Raw genomic sequence first — 19,828 nt, 5'->3', positions numbered from 1 at the left:
TTCTCTTCTCTTCTCTTCTCTTCTCTTCTCTTCTCTTCTCTTCTCTTCTCTTCTCTTCTCTTCTCTTCTCTTCTCTTCTCTTCTCTTCTCTTCTCTTCTCTTCTCTTCTCTTCTCTTCTCTTCTCTTCTCTTCTCTTCTCTTCTCTTCTCTTCTCTTCTCTTCTCTTCTCTTCTCTTCTCTTCTCTTCTCTTCTCTTCTCTTCTCTTCTCTTCTCTTCTCTTCTCTCTCTTCTCAATTTCATTTAAATGTTCACTTCTCACAGCATTTTCCAACTCTCCCAATCCCCAGGATGTCTAAATCTTGCCAAAAGGGCTTGTTTTGGGTCCCCATAGGATTCTGATGCTGTGCACATTTGCTGTTCCTGCAGTGCTCTCTATTCAGTGACGCTTGCATCACCACGCTGTCACTACCAGCCTCGTCAGGGCACACTGTGTGTGTAGGCATGAGGAGCAGGGAGTCAACATTGGAGGCATCAGCTCCTTGCAGAGGGGTACAATCATGTTCAAAGAGGCTGTGTGTTTTGGGGATTCGGTGGGTTTGGGGTTTTTTATTGAGTTAATGAGCATGACTATCTTCTCCTCTTTTGAAGGAACTATTCAGAAGGTGAACACCAGCATTGTGCCAGCCTGCAGTGGCTGCACCAGGTTGTTGCAACCCCAGAGCACGTAGTCTCCAGACCTACAAGCAAGGGATTATAAAGCTGTTTCCAGAGGGTGCCCATGTGACTGAGAAGCATATGCACAGTTTTTAAAAAGTGACTTACTGAGAGATGATGGACTCGGCAGAACCTGCAGAGAAATCAGATGGGCATTTTTGAAAACTGTGCCCCTTATTTTAAAAGAAAGGAAAACGTGAGGCAATCGCAGCTGATTCAGCATCCGGCAGTCTCAGCCAAGTCATATTTTACCTCTTCCCTTCCCTCCCCGCACAAAACTTCCAGGAAAACCTGCAAAGAAAAGGCATATGTGGGTAGGAGGAGACCTGCTTTTAATTTCTGTACCTCCTATTCAACACAATGCCACACAATGCACAGGATGCGAATATCCCAAGGCACCTTATACAATACAAGTAACAAAAGCACACACACATGCGCAAGAAAGGGGGGAGAAGCAAGCATGACAGAGCTACAAAGCAAAGTACAGGTAGAGCTGTCTTTAAAGTGCTTACATGGAGGAGCTACACGAAAAACTCATCTCTAGAAAGGAGAAGTTGGGGACTGGAGAAATATTCCAGTGATTGCAAAAATTGGATTTCCATTTCAAAACATGATTTATCAGTTTTTCTCTGTTGTTTTGAATATAGTGGCCAGATCTTTAAGTCCTCTTCCAACCCAAACCATTCTATGATTCTGTGAGACTGTGATCTTCATTACCAACAGAGGAGGACTCTAGTGCAACATGTCCTCAGTGCAATGTCCACTGATGCTCCTATGGTATTGTCTATAGAGCAACCTGAAGCCAGCACCGAGTCACATAAAGGCTGCAACGATAGCCTGCAGAAATTGCTGTGGTTAGAAGTATATAACAGGTATAACTGTTTTGGCTATCAAGGGGTGAGTGTATGTAGGAGGTGCTGACTCCCACAGAAACACCACCTCACCTGACTAAAAGAGATCCTTCAGGGGACAGGACTGCAACCACCATCCTGGTAAAGTGCTGCAAAGTGTTTAGAGCAACGCCCAGCATTAAGGCTGCTGTCAGCACTAAATGCATCAGAGCCTGATCAAAGAAATCTAGGGTTTCTTGCAGCCTCTTGCTGAGGCACTGCTCTGCATTTCCATGAGAATGACAGTGCTGTGGGTGAAGCACCTGGAGCCTCCTCGCCTGGCCAGCTCTCAGGTCAGGCACAATTCACTCAAATTTTGTGAGCTCACAAAATCCATGAAGGAGACATGATTTCTGAGCAAGCCACTCTTCAACATTTGTCTGGAGTTGCCATGAGAGTTTTACAGCAAGAATGTATGCTGTTATCAGATAGGAATAAGAGAAAAAAAAAAAAAACACTTAAAAATAGTGGGACAAAATCTTCACAATCTTTACATACATATCATAAAAAATATATTTTATTTTATTATTATTATTTGTTTAATAGAGGGCTTTCAAAGGAAAGCCTAGCTGAATTATAATGACAAAAGTGTTGGCTGGTGCATCAAAATCAAATATGAACATACAGAGACAGAGAGGAGAAACTGGAGGAAATATAAGCAGGCTATAGCCATGAATCACATTCTCCCTATGGAATGGGGTCACTTGTGTAACATTACCTCTGTGTCTGAGAAAAAATGAAACCGGTATTTATTTATTACATTTGAATATTGGTGGACAGATGCTATCAGTATAGTAGTAGTAATTATGGTGGAGCATTTTGAGTATCTGAGCTGCATAATTCTGAATCTACCAATACAAACCTCTCCCTTAATCAGAGAATGGCTTAGAAGGGACCTCAAAGACCATCTAGTTCCAACCCCACTGCCATGGGCAGGGATGCCACCCACTAGATCAGGTTGCCCAGGGTTCCATCCAACCTGGCCTTGAACACCTCCAGGGATGGGGCATCCACAGCCTCTCTGGGCAGCCTGTGCCAGGGCCTCACCACCCTCTGAGTGAAAATTTTTTCCTTATATCTAACCTAAATCTCCTGTGTTTGTTTAAAACCATTCCCCCTTGTCATATCATTATCTGACTGAGCAAAAAGTCACTCTCCATCTTCTTTATAAGCCCCCTCTAAGTATTGAAAAGCTGCAGTGATATCTCCCTGGAGCCTTCTCTTCTTTAGGCTTAACATCCCCAGCTCTCTCAGCCTTTGTAGGAGAGGTGCTCCAGCCCCTTGATCATTAATGGATGATCAAATACAATAATACCAGATCAAATACATGCTCAGTGTAATGGTACTAGGAAATTCACTAGAAAGAAAGAAGAAAAGCAACAACAACAACAACAAAAAGATCTTTTTATTTTTCTTGCTTTTATTATTTATTTATTTTATTTTATTTTATTTTATTTTATTTTATTTTATTTTATTTTATTTTATTTTATTTTATTTTATTTTATTTTATTATTTTATATTTTATACATTGTGAAGTGTGACGAGACAGAGGCTTTGTATAATGACTTTTGAAATTGTTACCAGTGGAATCAGATGTCCTAGACCTGTCAACAGTGATGGCACCTCCAGGTTTGGTGCACAGAGATGCTTAGAACTGCAGGAAAAGTTTGTGTGAAGGACACAGGTTTGTTATATATATTGTATACAACCCTTTCTTGCATTTCTGATAGGATTGCACTCTGGCTTTTGATTTTATTTTTCTGAAAATAAAAAATTGAACAAATGTGATACTGATGTACAAAGGAAGGGTTATCTTAGCTGCATGCAGTAGTATCTTTTACAGCAAGAATGTATTTAGGATTTTCTAAAGGTACATATAAAAATTATTTTGCATTAGCTGAGTAAACATTATTTAAACAATTGCCTTATCTTTTGTGTGCTTTATTGGGAGGTTGGATAGATAAATAAACAGTTCTTCCTTCAGCAGGACCAGCCCCACTCTGCAGAAAGCTCCTCACCTTCCCTCGCGACCTGCTCCCCCTGCTCCCCCAGCTCTGCAGATCTGGCTGCCTCCGGCCTCAGCTGCCACTTCGTCATCCCGGCCGGCTCAGGAAAAGGAGTCATTTGTTGCCTGAACATTGGGCTGAGTTGGTAAAAGTGACCGAAAATGAATCCGTAGGTTAGTTCCAGTAAGTGATTTCATTTTTCTTGTGTTTTAAATGTGCTCTTACCTGGCTAAAAGCCAATGGTTTGCTTAGAAACACACTGGACACCAGCGATGCTTGCTGTGAAAGTCAGCTCATGCCATGCACCACATCCTTTTAGCACGTGCTGATGCCTAAAAGTGTGCACTCAGAAACAAATCTTTTTATAGTAAAATAGCTTCCAAATTTTATCCCATAGACACTCTGCACCTAGTTTTCTTGCAGAAAGCAGAGCTCTTATCAGTGTGTGAAATGTGCTGATACATTCCCAGTGACCCAGAATCCAAACTCCTGCACAGACATGTGGTAAGATCCCCAGGAAATTTTTGCAGGGTCTTGGATCTTGGATATGGATTAGACAGGTTGAACAAAAATTATCTTTGCTTTCTGCTAAACTTTCTGGCAATTTTAAAAGATTCTTGTTCTGCACTGATGAAACCAAGACCTTTGGTGAATGGGGTGTTTTTTATTTTGTTTAAATTTTATTTTTATTTATTTCTACACTCTGTGTGTGTGTGTTTGTAAAACCAGAGAGACTTAGGCACTGTGAAGTAGTCCTGACTCCTAAGACCAGGAATTTAAGGACTAATCAAAGTCTGACTTGATCATCAGAGTACTCATTGCTCTGTAGGGAAGCTCTCACTCACTCATGGGCTACAACACTGGTAACCTACTTTAAATAAAAATTTACATTTTGGAGAAATTAGTTATCTTATTTTCCTTCGATCTGCTTTTGAATGCAAGATAGCCTTAGTCAGCACAGATTGCAAGCTACATTTGATCTCCTGTCCTGTAATTCCAAATTTCCTTCATCAGAGTTTGGGGGTAAAAAGGAAACTATAAATTGCTGACTGAAATATCTAAAACCCAGGTATTGAAAAGCTGGCACATATTTAATCAATCTTGAGAAGAGAAAGGGTTTTTTTATTAGGCTGTAGAGAAAGGAGAAAGCTTTGAGTGAGAAAAGGTATGGAGAGAAGTTTGCTGAGATCTTTGTAGTGTAATAAACCATAACTCAATCATGGCTGACGACTTCACACTGCGAAACAGGTCTGACACCCTGTGTGCCTCCGGCATGCACAGAGCTCTGACACTCTCCCAGGTTAGATACAGACCCATAACCCAGATGAACAACAGTCATCAACATGAACCAAATTCGACAACCTCAGCCTGGTTTTTCACAGAGGGAAAGTGGTAAAAAATTCAAACCCTAATTTTGTAGTTTGCTCCAGAATCACGAACATCCCACTTTTTTATTTCTCTTTTATTTTTTAATAAACAGAACCTAAATTCAAAACTTAAGCTCATAGCCACTTCTTTTTTCCCCTCCTCTTCTTGTTTGCATTTGCTTCCATCAGGGTCTTGCACTATAATAACAACAGTGGTATTTGTTTTTAGCTATCTAGTAATGTCTTCAAAGTAGAAGTACAACTTCGGGAGCTTGTGACCCATGTTTGGTTTTGACTAATGTTTGTATTTCCAACTAATGGCCTCAATAAAAACAAATAAATACATAAATAAAATCTATTTCTACCCTGCCACTGCAGCACAAACACACTAGACGAGATGTTCTTCTAAAAGTGCTGGTAAAGGATTTTGTGTGTTTACAATTAAGAACAATAAACACAACAAACTTCAGTGCTTATGCTGATTGCTACTGGGAGGAATGAACAACTGACCAACTGTGTTGCTCACTGCCAAGTCTTTCAGGAGCTCATTTGCTTTGACAGCTATGCTGTGAATTTGAGTGCCCTTCCTCGGTCTTGATTAATTATTGTTGGAAAGGTGGGACACCAAAGTATGTCCCTTATCTGCAGGTGGAGATCATGGTTATGCTATTTTTAATGCAGGTTTTGGCCAGGAAGCTTCATAGCCAATGGACACTCTCATAATTGTATCATTAGAAAAAAATCATAGTGTCTATCCCAGAGTGTCTGGACAAGACTTGGACATTATTGTCTAGGTTATAAAGTGACTCAGTGCCGTAGGAATGCCAGCAATGAAAAGAGGAATTCTTTACATCCCACCCAGGGGAGTAAGAGGGAATCTCTGGCACATCCCTGCATGAAGTCCAAACAGCCAGACAGCTTCCAGCTGCTGGGCATGGCTCTACTTAAAAGAGAACTACAAAGTAGGGGGGGACATGGGTGTGGTTTGTTTTGACTGTGTTGTAGGGCAGAAAGATCTAGTTTTCCTCCAAATATTTTCTTTTTTTTTTTTTTTTTACACCCCCTTCCCCTCCCCCCCCACCTTCTGTTTGCATTTCTTCTGTTTGTTTGTTTGTTTTTTAACATCAGGACTTTGGACTTTGCCTGTCCCTGGAAGACTCTGTGGCTAAACAGAAATAACAATATGGGAGTGAAAGCTGAGAAATGGAGTGGGAAGGGTTTCTGCAAATGGGGCAGCCCCAGCATTCTCCAAAAGGACTTAGCAGCCTCTGCCATCGCTAACACCGTACTGACTGCTGAGCACTGAATTATTTGGCCATGAACCTGTGCAGACACCCAACCACATACTCTTCTTGTGGGCTCTTTGTGGAGGTGCCACCGGGTGTCTCTGATCCCTGGGGCCCAGGCTGCCTCCATAAGAAGGGTGAGTAGACGTGGGTGGTCTGCAGAGAAGCTGCCACCATCTCCAGGGAGAAAGGTAATGTCAAAAAGGGACCTCTGCTGTTGTTTTGCTTCCTGCAGCTATGGGTTAGTGAGTGCCATCAGAGGAGTGGTTGCAGGCTTCTGCAGTTCAGTGAGCTGCCTCTGCTCCTGGGAGGGATTTAAAAGGTTAGCTGGATAGAAGTGTGTGTGCCAGAGCAGCAGGAACAAGCAGTCCTCCTGTAAGTGCCTGACAACCTCACGTGAAGAACAAATTCCTCGGCACACCTAGCAGCTGATGCTGGTGCACTGCAGCCTGGGGTAGGCACCAGGGTGTGTAGCACCAAACAGGGTGCAGAGCATCAGTGTTGAAGTAGTGATGTGGATTCAGGGCTTACGTGGGTTTTGGAGCCTGGTTTGGTACACGCACCAATGAAGACGTCTTTCAACAGCCCCGTGTTTCTCTTTTAGGGGCATCACTACTACTTTATCTCCTGAATTTTAGAGTAAGAGCTCCGGATATGGGTGAGGCTTTTGCTCTTTGAAGTATTGCATGGCAAGATGGAAGAAGGTAAGAGCAGTAGGTAGAAGGTGAAGAACTTCTTAGGCCTTCATTTCAGGCTCCTGATTTCCCACGTATCCATATTGTAAAGTCCCTTTCCAGCTGATTTTCAGTTTCTCTGTAATGAAAGCAGAAGCATTGTGAATATTGGCTTTCCACACCAGAAGAGATTAGATAAAAAGATGATGCAAGCTCACTTTAAAGTAAGAAAGAAAAAAAAAAAAAAAAGACCAATCAATCCCTGTAACCTTAGGAATGATTATTAGATGTAATCTTTTCTTGTTTGTTTGTTTCTGTGTCATTAACTGCAGGTCACAATGTACTCTTAAGGATAAATCTTTCCACAAAACCCTGAAAAGCAGCTTGCAGCAGGCGTGGTGGGTTTAGGAATCCAAGAGTAAGTAGTAGCTGAGCTGGCTCAGCAATTTCCTAAGTTAGCATTGATTAATCCTTCTTTCTAATGTTACCTGTATGAAACAAATAGACCTTTGCCATTTCATTTGATGGCCATCTATGTGCTGCTGGTTTAATAGCTAATTTAAGCTGTCCTACATAAGTACTGCCTTTATTTTCTGTTAGTTGTCTGTGATTTTGCTGTTTTGTGTACCTCCAGGTATTATGTGTCACTACTGAATTATTTTCTAAACAATGCTCTGGGGAAGCTTAGATATAACCTGAAAGGTGAGACCTACCATTGAATTCCCAAACTTTCAAAATCTTTGTATTTAACCTCTGCTTGAGCTTTCTAGGTATTTTGACTATGAGGTTTTCCACATCTTAGCCCAGCTCTTACCAAAGCTAATTGTTACTGCCACTGACCTGGAGTGAGTTGAGTGAGGATCCTGACAGCTCTACATCCACCTTATCCTGATTTTCTTTCTTTCTGATTTAGTGTCTGATGTAATGTGCAGCGCTGAATACCAATGGTGTCTCATTAATGGATTTTTTTCCTTCCTGTACTTTGTTTTGTATTTAGATCTAATAAATGTGGATGGCTGCTGCTAATGGATGAATTGGCAGTCCACAGTCTTTGTTGACAGATTCAGCCAGCAACATATCTGTATTTTTTTAAGATGTTAATCAGTTGTGTGCTCACTAATGACTTTTGTGACTACAAAAGTTAGGGCTAGAGTGATGAGGTAAGTGACATACTTCCTAGGACACGCTTCCTAGTGTCATGCTGGTTTTCAGTGCTCACACTTATCATTAGGGGTACAAGATGTCTTCACAAATTTAATAAAAATTGATTATTTGCAACGTCCATGAAGAAGTTTTTGCATGGATGGGTGTCTGCCCTGTGTGGTGGGGTAAGAATCATGTCTTAAATGAGAATGACCTTCATTTATCAAAATCCCAAATATGTCCCTCTGCTATATCCCTTGGAATTTGATTCAGTGGTTATTTAGTTTGCAGCTGAATTACCTCATCCCATGCTGGCAAGGTCGGGCCACCTGGGGACTCCACCTGGGTCATGGGCGCTCCAGGAAGCGTGGGTGGTTGAGCGCGGTGGGTGGCACGCTGCCCACTGAGTCACTGCAGCAAGGCCTTCACCAGGCCATGGGGCATGAAGAGAGTCATCTTTCAGAAGAGACACAACACTGGCCGATGGAAAATCCAGGGTGTTTTCTCATCAGAGAGAAAGCAGTGTTCTACCTAAGGAATATGTATGAGTTTTGCTGTTAGCATCTCTCTTGTACTGCTGAAATAGATGTTAGTGTGCTGTTCAGTAGCTTTCCTATTCAGGCATAGAGGCAGAAAGTGTGATGTGATTCACCGGAGAAACAAATGTGTAGCACTCCTGCAGGTGCAGTTACTAGCAAAACATTCAAGGGTTTAGCATTATTTCACTAAGCATTGTTTAAGTTCTGAGGATATACAGGGTAAAAATATTTTGTTTTACTCTCCAAGGAAAAATGTTTGAGTTCACGTTTAACTAATATACTAATAAAACCCAGCCCAAAGTCCTCTCTTTTAATCAAGACAATACCCCAGTGCAATACCCCCAGATTTGAAAATGTGGCTCCTAACTGGGCTGCTGAGGATAATTACCATAAATTGCTTGCCCAGCTCCTTTTCATGCGCTCAAATGTGTTCCGTAGTGAGCCTGTGCAGAAAATGTGAATGTATACAGCATATCTCAAAGTGATCATCACAGCTTACTCTCCAGTTAGCTTTTGCAAATGCTATAATCTTTGGTGGCATCTTTACTTGCTTCTCTCACAATGACTTTGATTTCTTGACAAGTCCTGCCAAGGGGAGAAGGATATCTCTGGTCCGGCCCCAGCCCCATGGGGCTGCAGCTGCATCACTCTATGCTCTGGTCCCAGTGGTCTGGCTGGTGTAAAGCATGCTGGCCAGCAGGACAAAGTGAGCGGGTGTCCAGCAGCAGCCAGAGGAGCAGCAGAGCAGCTGAGGCAGCCCCTGTGGCCTCCTGAACCCTTCCCCTCTCCAAGCTCTTCAGCCTCCTGAGCTCAGCTCCCTCTCTCGTTGGAGTGTGCACATCCAAAAAGTGGTATGGTGGAGAACAAAGTTTAAAATAAAGATGAAAGTTTAGATTTGTGAAATAAAAAGACACTTGACGCTTGGCAAAGGAGGTTGTGTTGTTTATTTAAGTCCTTGAAGGGCTGTCCATTCTGTTGTGCAAATAAAATGAGCCAAAAGGTGTAAGATACCTAAAATGGCAGCAACTGTGTAATCATCTGTTTGAGACAGACTTTTTCTTCTTTTATTTGCACGCTGTTTACCTGGGACTGATGACTCCAGTAGAAGTCCATCAATACAAAGTGAAATAGCCTGATGTTTCAGTGCAGCTGACAGGCATGAGCACGCCTTCTGAGCGTGTGTATCGTGGATAACACACTTTTAACCCTACCTCCACAGAAGGGCTTTGCGTTTTTCTTATTACTTGTCTCTATCCAGTTCAAGTTCACAGTGATAAATCTAGCTTATAAGGCACTTACAAAGATGGGTGTGGTGTGCTGATAGCATTCATGATTAAGTGCTTTCCTGTGTCAAATATAGCCTGTAATATACTACAAACAGGCAGTCGATTTTTATACAAACTGATCTGGCTGCTATCAGACTCTGACATTTTATACTAATACTTAAAATAAATCTAGAAACAGGAAAGAAAGTACAGAATTATTGTTTTAAGCAAACTGTGAGGGCTTATCTTCAAAGTGGCAGAGTTTCTATTGTATTTAAAGAAACTGGTCCGTATACTGGTGTAAAGGTTAGAAGTACGCATGAAGCTGGAGTTAACTTTCAGCCTCAGTTTTCACTTTTGATATAGATCCTCTAAGATGCTTTTTGTTCTAACTCAAAGACTTTAAAATATGTTTGCCTTATTGTATTTTTTCCAATCTTGCCAACTTTGAATCGAAACCTACTCCTATTGAAATCTCTTGGAGTTTTTGCCATGCATTGCAAAAGGGCTGGGATGCAGCAGCATGCACTAAAATGTGTGTGACTTGTTCAACACCACAGGCTACTTACAGACGAGCTGAGGACATATGAGCTAACTTTAGCCGTCTTTTCATTGTGCGTCTTATTACATGTAATGTCCTCATGTCTTTCGAGTTACCTGTTTTAAAGGCTAAGAAATTGCTTAGAGTTTGGTCCCCTTGCAAATCAAGACTGTTTTTGATCTGAATGTGCTCACCTTAGTGGACTTCAGAGAGAAGGCACTTGAATATAAGGAAAAAGTGTAAGGGCTAAGGAGGAACCAAACCCCAAATAAAGCTGAAGCCAAAACTTATGAAGTAGGAAACATTTTAACAGAGGACACATTTCTCATTTGAGATTTTGACCAGATTCTTTTACTGCCTGCTAAGGCCATTTCCATGACCCTACCTGAGTCTCAGAATGTCAACCATCCACATGGTTTATGCCCATGCTCACACTGGCCATGGGCTTTCTTCAGCTGTGGTTTGCTAAGGGGAAAACCCAATCACACCTGCACTGTGATCTGACCTGAGCTTCCTTTCCCACCGTCTGGACAGATCGAATGTGATATGATGGTCCCCAGAAGATATTTTAAGGGAGTTTGAGCTCTTAATAGGCAGTAGTTCAGACTGAATATGGTCCAGGACTGTGGAGTTTCCCATCGTGAGCCTATATTTGAGGCTGCTGTTGATTTTATAGTGTAAATGCTTGTCTTATCTTTTCTCCCACAAGTGAAAATGACTAACTGTGGCACGTCAATGTCAAATTCTGAACCTAGGGAAATGCGAGACTAACAAAAAATGACATTTCTATAATGGAGAAACAAAAATGAGGAACTTCTTATAAATGTGAAAATTCATGGACTTTAAACAACTGAGTGACAAACTTTATAAGATAAAATCCTAAACAGTCTAATTAATTTAATAGTCATGGTCTTTTTTGTTAGTAATTAGAGCATATATTCCACCAGTTTAAATCAACCAACATGAACAATGTTGTCACTCCAACCTATTATTTTCTGAAGTCATCTGAATAGCTAAAATATAGCTTTTTATTTGTCTATAAATATAGCTTTTTATTTATTATAGAATCATTTTAAGCTGAAAGAAATAGATGAGAATATTTCTAGTCTGAGTCCTTCTTTTTCTTTCTCTCTCTCTCTCTCTTTTTTTTTTTTTCTTTCCCTTCCCTCTTGCAGACTGGTGTTCTTTCAGGTTAGAACTATGAATCTGTGTGTAATTGGTACATTTGACTTGTGCAACACTGCTTTCATCAAAGGTACACATGACTTTCTAAGAAAAGAGAATGTTTTAAAAAATCAAAATTATTGCAAAAATCACACTCCTGGTCTTGGAAAGTGGATGTTTGGTGAATCCTTGCAACAGACTAGTTTTAACACACTGTGATGACAAGGGGTGAGGGAAAAATGAAGGAAAAAATACCTGACTGACAGCACTCCACCCAGATAAGGCCACTGCTTACAGAAACTTGGGAATGGCTCAGTGCAACGGCTGTGCCAGGAACACACGCTCTGCTGCATCCAAGAGTGATTTTCAATCATTCAGCTCCGAAGAGGTCAGCAGTAGCAACAGCCTGCAGGCCTGTCCTCTCACCACAGGAAAGACTCATGCCACTCCTGAATCTGATTTAGGTCCTTTTCCTTACAATCTCTACCTTATTTATAGAATAACAGAATAATTTACATTGGAAAGGACCTCTGGAGGTCATCTTGTCTGACTCTCTGCTCAAAGCAGGGCTAACTTAAAAGTCAGATGAGGTTGTTCATAGCCTTGTCTACTCAAGTTTTGAAATTCTCTGAAGATGGAGATTCCAAAACTTTCTGGATGTGTTTAACCACTCTTACCTGTTCTGTTTTATTTATTTATTTGTTTATGGTTGATTGATTGGTTTGGTTTGGTTTTCTGTTTTTATTTCTTTCTTTATATTTCCTTCTTATACTTGTTGAGAATTTCCCTGACAGCACCTCGTGACCATTTGACATTTCTCCTTTGGCTGCACACCTCTGAGAGAAGTCTGGCTCCACCTTGTCTGTAGCACCCTTTCAAGTAGTTGAAGATTACCATCAGGTCCCCCTCCCAGCCCCCAGCCTTTTCTTCCAAACCCTTTTCTAGCCAAACCCAGTTTCCCCATCCCATCCTTGACTGCCCTGCACCACAGTCCTGGTGGCCCTCCATTGGTCTAAGCCTAGATTGCCAATGCCTTTTACAGGGGAACTCAAAACTGGACATGACACAGTATACCAAATGTGGCCTCAAAAATGCCAGTTGGAGGGGAGTAACCACTGTCCTCCAACTGCTGGCTGCTCTCTTGATAATGCAGCCTGGCATGTGGTTAGCTTTCATTGCCTCAAGGGCGCACTGCTGATTCGTGTTCAACTTCATCACCCCAGGTACTGCCCTGCAGAGCTGCTCCCTCCCCAGCCCTTCTCCAGCTTGCACTCTTTCAGGGGCTTCTTCTCTATCATGTGAAGGACATTGCATTTGTTCTGCTGAAGTTTATGAAGTTTCTGTCACCCAGAAAGGATGTACAGTGTTACGCAACATCAGCAAATCCATCATCCTTTTCTCCAGAGCAAAGGTCTTGGCATCTGTATTTGAGTTTTAACTTTCTGACTCTTTACAGAAGCCCATAGATGAGAAACTAGCCTACATCCCATAAAACTGGTTCTCAAACAGACCTGCATCACAGCATCTCTGTGCTTTATAATCAACCTGTACACAAGTGTGTAGTGTCAGACAGGATTTATCTGATGCTCAACAGATGAGGCTGGGCATACTGTGTTGTGTCATATCAAAAAGGAGCAGAATATTGTGAGTGGTTGTCTCATTGGGCAAAACGAGGAAAATAACACGGAATATGAAGGACACAACCCTAATCAAATCATTTTCATTCCTCTGAAGAAAACATTTAATAGTTAGGTGAACTAGACAGAAGAGTTGACGTATAAGACATTGTCATCATAATGGACAAATTAGTTCTTCCTGTAGGGTGTGAGAATCTCTCTTTCTTGGGTTATTGGAGAACAAGAGAAATTTCTGGACATACACACACAGGAATTTAGGAAACATTAATTGTCTAGATTTTTTTTTTTTTTTTTAACACAGGTGGCAGAAAATAATCACATGGGTCTGAATTTCTTACTGAATGCCATGTCTCTTTTTCTGTTGATAGTATTCAGGAGAATGCTAATGTAGTCTTTTGGGAAGGTAGGATTTTGAGTGAAACCAGGGCTTTTACACTTCCCCTAGTGGAATTTCTTCTAGGCTTCTCCCTGGAGAACAGATAGCGGTTGGCCACAGACTGAGAATCAAACAGCTGAATACACAGACCATGGTCTCTGAAAAACTTAGCTTGTCTCCTAAATTCTTAGGCAAATTTTGTATAGTTTGTGGAAAACTCTTAACTTTTTGATTGAAATTCTGATATGTCCCTTGCTGTCTATTTAAATGTGACATGCATCTTATGCAGTACTTTCTAAAAGTGTGTGGAAGTGTTTGAAATTTTTTTAAAGGCTTCTTAAAATGCTAGGTCATCAGTTGTTGTGTCAGGAATATGTGGTTACTGTACTAATTAGAAAAGGCCTGGTATACTTATTAAAATCTATGGGAGTTCTGCTTTTGAATTCAGCTGGGACAGATTCAGTATCCAAATCATAACTAAACTCCTTCAAGGCCAAATAACAGAGGTGAGTGGAGATGAAACTGTTCCCATCATCACAGTTATATCTGATTGTGTGCCCATCCTGCAGAATGGGAATACCTCAGAGCAGGAGATGTACATGGGAAGCATGCCAAGTCCTGAAGCCCTTTGTTCATTTCACCACAAGGAGGAAATAAGGAAAACCCTCAGTGTCTGACTCATGGCAGACCATCAGTGGCATCAAGTTTGGAGTGAAGCAAAAATTATAGTTGCCTAAGGCAGCAAAGAGAAATTGCAGTCAAAGGCATTGCTGAGGCTGGCTTCAAGGATCAGACTCTGAGGTGACAGACTGACCTAATTTCTGGGATTTGACAAAAACAACACATCTGCATTAAAAACAAAATATGTGAGGGAAAAAAAAGGTAGCTTAAAGTGTTTGAAAGGCTTTTGCCAGACGTTCTCAGCACTGCAGTTCTCACTGTTCTGGATCACTTCTTTATTGTTTATCTTAAGTAAAGCCCTTTGTAATTAAGTTAATACTGATTTAATCATGACAATCATAGCTGGTAGATATCCAAGCCAATGATAAATAAAATTAAGCAGTGGACAGATTGCATCTATAAGAGATTGAAGAATAAAAGAATACTGCAGGGGCAGGTCATAGTGCAGTTTTTCTACTGTAACTACTGTTAAAAACAAACCCAAACAAGGCAGAAAGCTAGAGCTGCTTCTTCTGCAAGTATTTAACCATGCTTTGTGTAATAATGTTGGACTAGTTTGTTAACACAATCCCATGTAGTGGTGAGGATTTGACAGCCACTTCATTACATTGCAACTTGGCTTAAGGATGGTGGGAGACTCACTCATTGTGTTTTAGGTAATTTGTGTTCATTAGCAAGCACAAAGCCATCAAAGCCATGTTTGCCTTCTCCTGCTAAGCGAGGCTACAGCTCTCTCACCTGGACTCAGCATCATCCAGATAGGCAGCAAGGCTGTCCCATCTGACGCCTCATCTAGAGAGAATGAGTTGGGATCATGAGGCATTAGGCACAGCTCCACTATTTCTTAATTTCCTTTAATTACCTGGCGGGTTGTCTGCCCAACAGTAGCAGCAGATTGGAGGGGTCTTGGAGGCAGGTGGCGGAGCCACTACCTGCAGTGCCAGTACAATACTTCATCAGGCTTAGGTCCCCATCCTCAGACCAGTGCTTGCTCAGATAAGCTAGCCAGCGCTAGCAGAGGAAAACCCTTTAGCATGATTCATGTGTTACCTGAAACAATGTCACAGCCCCATTTCAGATTAGAAAATGTAATTACCCTGATCAGTTGTTTACTAAGAAATTGTTTGAAGCTTTCCAAAGACATTGTTTGCAGTCAGGGCAGTATCACTTCCATTGTGTGTTTTGTGTACTGGCCTGGATAGATAATGATGTGAGCTCCTAGAAAACGACCCTCCCTCAAAAGCACTGAAGTTTAAAAAGAGTTTACAACCCAGCTGTAGAATCTTGTACAAGACACAAAATGTATCAGCCTTTAAATCCATGACTATTAAGCTCATTATGTTTTAATTTGAAAATTGGACACTCAATGTTTCAACGATTTATGACCTTACCCTGTACTCACTGAAGTCAGTGGGAGTTTTGTCCTTGGCTTCATTTGGAACAGGATTAAGTTCTTGTGATGTAATGTTTGATCTCCAAGCAATGAACTCAAGAAATAACTAGATCTGAGTAGTTATCAAGATCACTTAGAGCTAATCAGATAAAAACACTGCAATTTTGAGGGAAAGAGGGAGGGTGCCAGAAATTCAGGGCCACTGACTGCCATGGGAAGACATGGTGGAGAGCATTTCTGTGTTGACTAAATTTAAATCACAGTCACAGCTGTTCTAAGCCAGCCCAGGCTGGAAAAAACCTTGGCTGACTTACAGAATGGAGCAGCTCTGAAGGACTGCCATTTCATTTCAAACCGAACTTAAATGTTACATTGCACTGGGCTCGATATCTCATATCTCTCACCGGTACTAACCTGGGAGCAAAATCTGGTCTGAAACAATTGAGTACTGGGGATTGATACCTTTGAACACAGACATGTTCATACTTTTTTTTTTTTTTTTTTTTTTTTTTTTTTTTCCCTTCTTCACACTAATGTTAGGCTACTGGAAGTGGAGAAAGGGTGAAATTGGCCATAGTTCTCCCATACTGATTTTCCAAAATGGGGATATTTTCTACAAGGGAGGAGCTTTCTAAATTAACACAGTGACACAGTAACACAATACTAACACTGTAACTGTAACACTAATTAATTACTGTATTAACACAGTAACACAGTGAGTTAACACACTGACAAAAACAGAAGACATAGATGAAGAAAACATCCTTAACCTTAATTGTGCTTTGATACAGCTGATATCACAGCTGATGTGACCACATTCTGCACTGACTTCCAGTGTTTTACAGATGTACCTTTTGAACTTAAATTTATCCTTATATGTGTGTGTCCTTATACACATCCCAACTCCCTTTACACTCTAAAGGTTCTTGAAAATGGCAAATCTAGCACATGTAAAAAAATGTGATAATTAATTCACTGGTTTCAGCTTTTTTGGAAGAGCTTCAGGCATGCATAAAATGCACAGATTTCAAGTGGATGCCTTTGCTATGAGGGAAATGCTGAGTGTAGTGCATGCTGCTCGGGAAGCCAGCAGAGCTATTAGCTCAAACTGCCAGCAAACTGATGGCTGTCCCGTGACAAAACTGGATTGTAGCATTTCTTCTGGTTATAGTGCTGGTGGCTGATTGCATGCTCTGCGCTGGTGTGGTGCTGATGGCACACAGCTGGAGCAGAGGTTCACATTTGCAAAGTCTGGGGTGCAAAACTGAAAATAACTAGCATGTAAGACAAACCCAGGGAAACTTGCTGCACAATGTTTAACTAATGCTTTTCAGTGCCAGGGAAGGGGCATTTATAGCTATCCTCTTTCACCTTTCTTTGCCTGGAAAAGCAGCAGTGGTTTTATTTTTCTCTGAAACCCATCAGTTTCCCTGTACCTGTGCAGAGGTGAGAGAGCTGCTGGAGCCATGGAAACATCCCCATACAATCCCCAAGGACTAGTTTCAAGGATCTCCTCCCCCTTCACTCCACCTTTCTCCTCCTCCAACCTGCCTCCAAGGGCTCCCTTGCTGAAAGCTGTGCCAGAAGGAAAGTGCAAATCTGTATTTTAATTTACCATAAAGCCCGGAAGGGCTATTGATACACCCTCTTCCTACCTGTCAGAGATCTGAGAAATGCCTCGTGTTGGAAGTATTGGGAATAAAACATTTGCTGCAATTCATCACGTTGGTTTTACAAATCCAGAGCTTGGTCTCACCTTCTCCAAAGCAGCGGCATGGAGATGTCTCTGCTGGCACTCCTGAACCACGGTGCTGCTCCATTGCTGATCCCATCACCAGCCTTCTACCCCATTTCAGTAATCAGATTACAGCGTATACACGTAGATTCAGTCATCAGCAAGGAAGTAGTGATTGCCTCCCTTGCTCATGACGGCATCACATAAATCCACTTCCTACACAGAGAATAATGAACCGGAATCTTTCCTCGCGTGGAAGGCCATATCCTCCCTCCAGTCACATGCACAGAGCCTGGACACCCAAATGCATGTTGATCGCAGGGCCTTCCACAGCGTCTCTGTCTGAAGTAGCCATCCAGGTGGAATCATTTGTGAAATCCAGATTTCTTTTCTCACATGTGAAGTAGCTTTCCAGTATCCCAAAAAGGAGATTTTTGTGGAATGGGATAGAATAAAATTCTTGCAGAATTAAACCCATTGGTTTGAGCTATTTCCCCCACTCACAGGATAATGCAGACACAGCTAATAGATGCCCATACAGGTACGAATGTAGCAAGAATATCCAAGTGTTTGCAGCACTGGAAGACACTGAAAATGTGAAGGGGTCTGAAAAACTGGTATTTAATGCACTGATCTTTAGAGCCTTCACAATGAGGCATTGTTAGATATAGGATCTGCTAAACAATGAGTCCTTGATAGGACATAATACCTATTCAGAAGCTCAGCTTTGCACACTTGCTCTTAAAACATCCTTAGCTCAACTTAAATTTACCTTTGTTGCACACAATGCACATGTGACAGACGGTTGCATTCATTCATCTACTTTATTTAGATCACTGACCAGCTTACCTACTGTCTGCTGTAAAGCTGAGGTTGTTATGGGTTCTTGAAGCGGTGCTATTGATAGCTGGTAGCTTTCGAAACTGTCACTGTCAGATGCTTCCCTGAAATAATGTTGAGGTGAGATTAAAGCTTTGAGCTCTGTGAGCACAACCTGGTTTTGTCTAGTTGCTTTTTGTGCATACCTTATATGCCCTGTTTGGACAGTTTCTCCCTGTGAATAAGAAGTGCAGCTTACAGCACATGCTGTACTTGATCTACCAGTGATTAAAGATCCGAAAGTACTGTTTGTTGTTAGCAATCGGTTAGGCACCTCCTATTACTGTGGGCTGATAGCCAAGCTTGCAGGTCTGGAAGAGGTAAGAAAAAGCAGGACACAATATCCCAACTGTACGTAGTGTACTCTGCCACCTGAACAGATTTTCCTCAGTGAGCACTCTCGTGTACAATTGGCATTCCTGTATGACTATGGCACATGAAGGTGACAAAAAATGGCAAAGGTTTTCACCAGAAATGGTCTGTTCGGCCTTGGATTCTGATCTTGGAAATGTCTCACAAACAAAGTAGCTGCTTTAACAAACATGCCTGTTGTTTCAAAGTGTGTAAGTTCCCCCTGCAACACCTGAACAAAACTGACCATTTGAAAATCGGGTGACCTTTTAACATTTCATACACTGAAAATAGAAATTTCAAGGCACCAAAATCTGTAGAGGTTTGTTTGTCCATTTTCCCAGCTGATTTTAGATTTGCTATTTTTTTTTTTTTTCAAAATCTAAAGAAAATTTTCCAAAACAAAAAATGTCAGTGGTGATTTTAATATAAAATATGTGTTTAAATTGTAGGTGTTTACAGCAATTTCTGGGGACTCATTCAGTTGGAAAAATACTTCCTACCTGGCTGAGGTGTTGGGGTGCTGCAGTTCCAAAGAGTAAAACCCATCGTGTGGCCAGGCGGTACCTTGTAGCAGTAATGGGTCTAATCAAAGGCAAATGCTACTGAGCTCATCTGACACAAACCTTCCCAGAGGCTGAGTGGATCATGATTCACACTTCTGTCTGCTGCAGTAAAGTTGCAATGCTAATGGTAGGGGAGAAGAAGAAAGGAAGGGCTACTGAGCGAACAAGTTCATGCTTGTCCTTTGGACAAGCCTGTTCTTGCTACCCTAACAAGGTGGTTTGCATGGTGCTTAAAGCAGGAACAGGAGGCTGACCTTTCAAGGAGGGGAACTTGTGCAGTAGGAGTAATTAATTGCATGTGTGATGGGCCAAGTGACCATCAGAATGATCTACAAAGCCCTTCAGCGTGACCGTGGTTTGATCAAGCGTAAGGGTGAGGAGGAAGTAGTGTATTTGCACATGTCCCTTGTCTAACTGTTAATGCAATAGATGTAAATTAAAAGTAGAGGTTGTGGAAACTCCAGGAAGCAAATCTGTTGCCTTTTAGCCATCAGGAAATGAAAATGAGAAACTTAGCTCAAAATTGGAAGAGCTGAGATTTCATTTGGCTCTTGGGATCCCTATCATTGCTCACATTCACTGCTAATTTGGGTGCTATGGGCTGATCTAGAGACAGACTGTCCCAGGTTTTACAGTTATTTCTCAGTCCTTTGATAACTCCCACTTATCCCTCCCCTTC

The 19,828-nt window shown here is 41.5% G+C and overlaps 1 long non-coding RNA gene across 1 annotated transcript; it reads right to left on the bottom strand.

Annotated features, from left to right (window-relative positions):
- Positions 1-3,576: 3,576 nt before the first annotated feature.
- LOC106020245 (uncharacterized) lies at positions 3,577-17,942 on the bottom strand. Its single transcript, XR_001195683.5, has 3 exons — positions 17,375-17,942; positions 8,323-8,553; positions 3,577-7,018 (listed from the first exon to the last, which is right to left on the bottom strand). It is a non-coding gene; the product is annotated as an uncharacterized lncRNA (long non-coding RNA).
- Between the last annotated feature and the right edge of the window lie 1,886 nt (positions 17,943-19,828).

The sequence above is a fragment of the Anas platyrhynchos genome, chromosome 2, assembly GCF_047663525.1.
Source record: "Anas platyrhynchos isolate ZD024472 breed Pekin duck chromosome 2, IASCAAS_PekinDuck_T2T, whole genome shotgun sequence".
NCBI lineage: Eukaryota > Metazoa > Chordata > Aves > Anseriformes > Anatidae > Anas > Anas platyrhynchos.
Note: the sequence above shows the minus strand (reverse complement) of the source record. Positions and strands in the feature narration are given on the sequence as shown.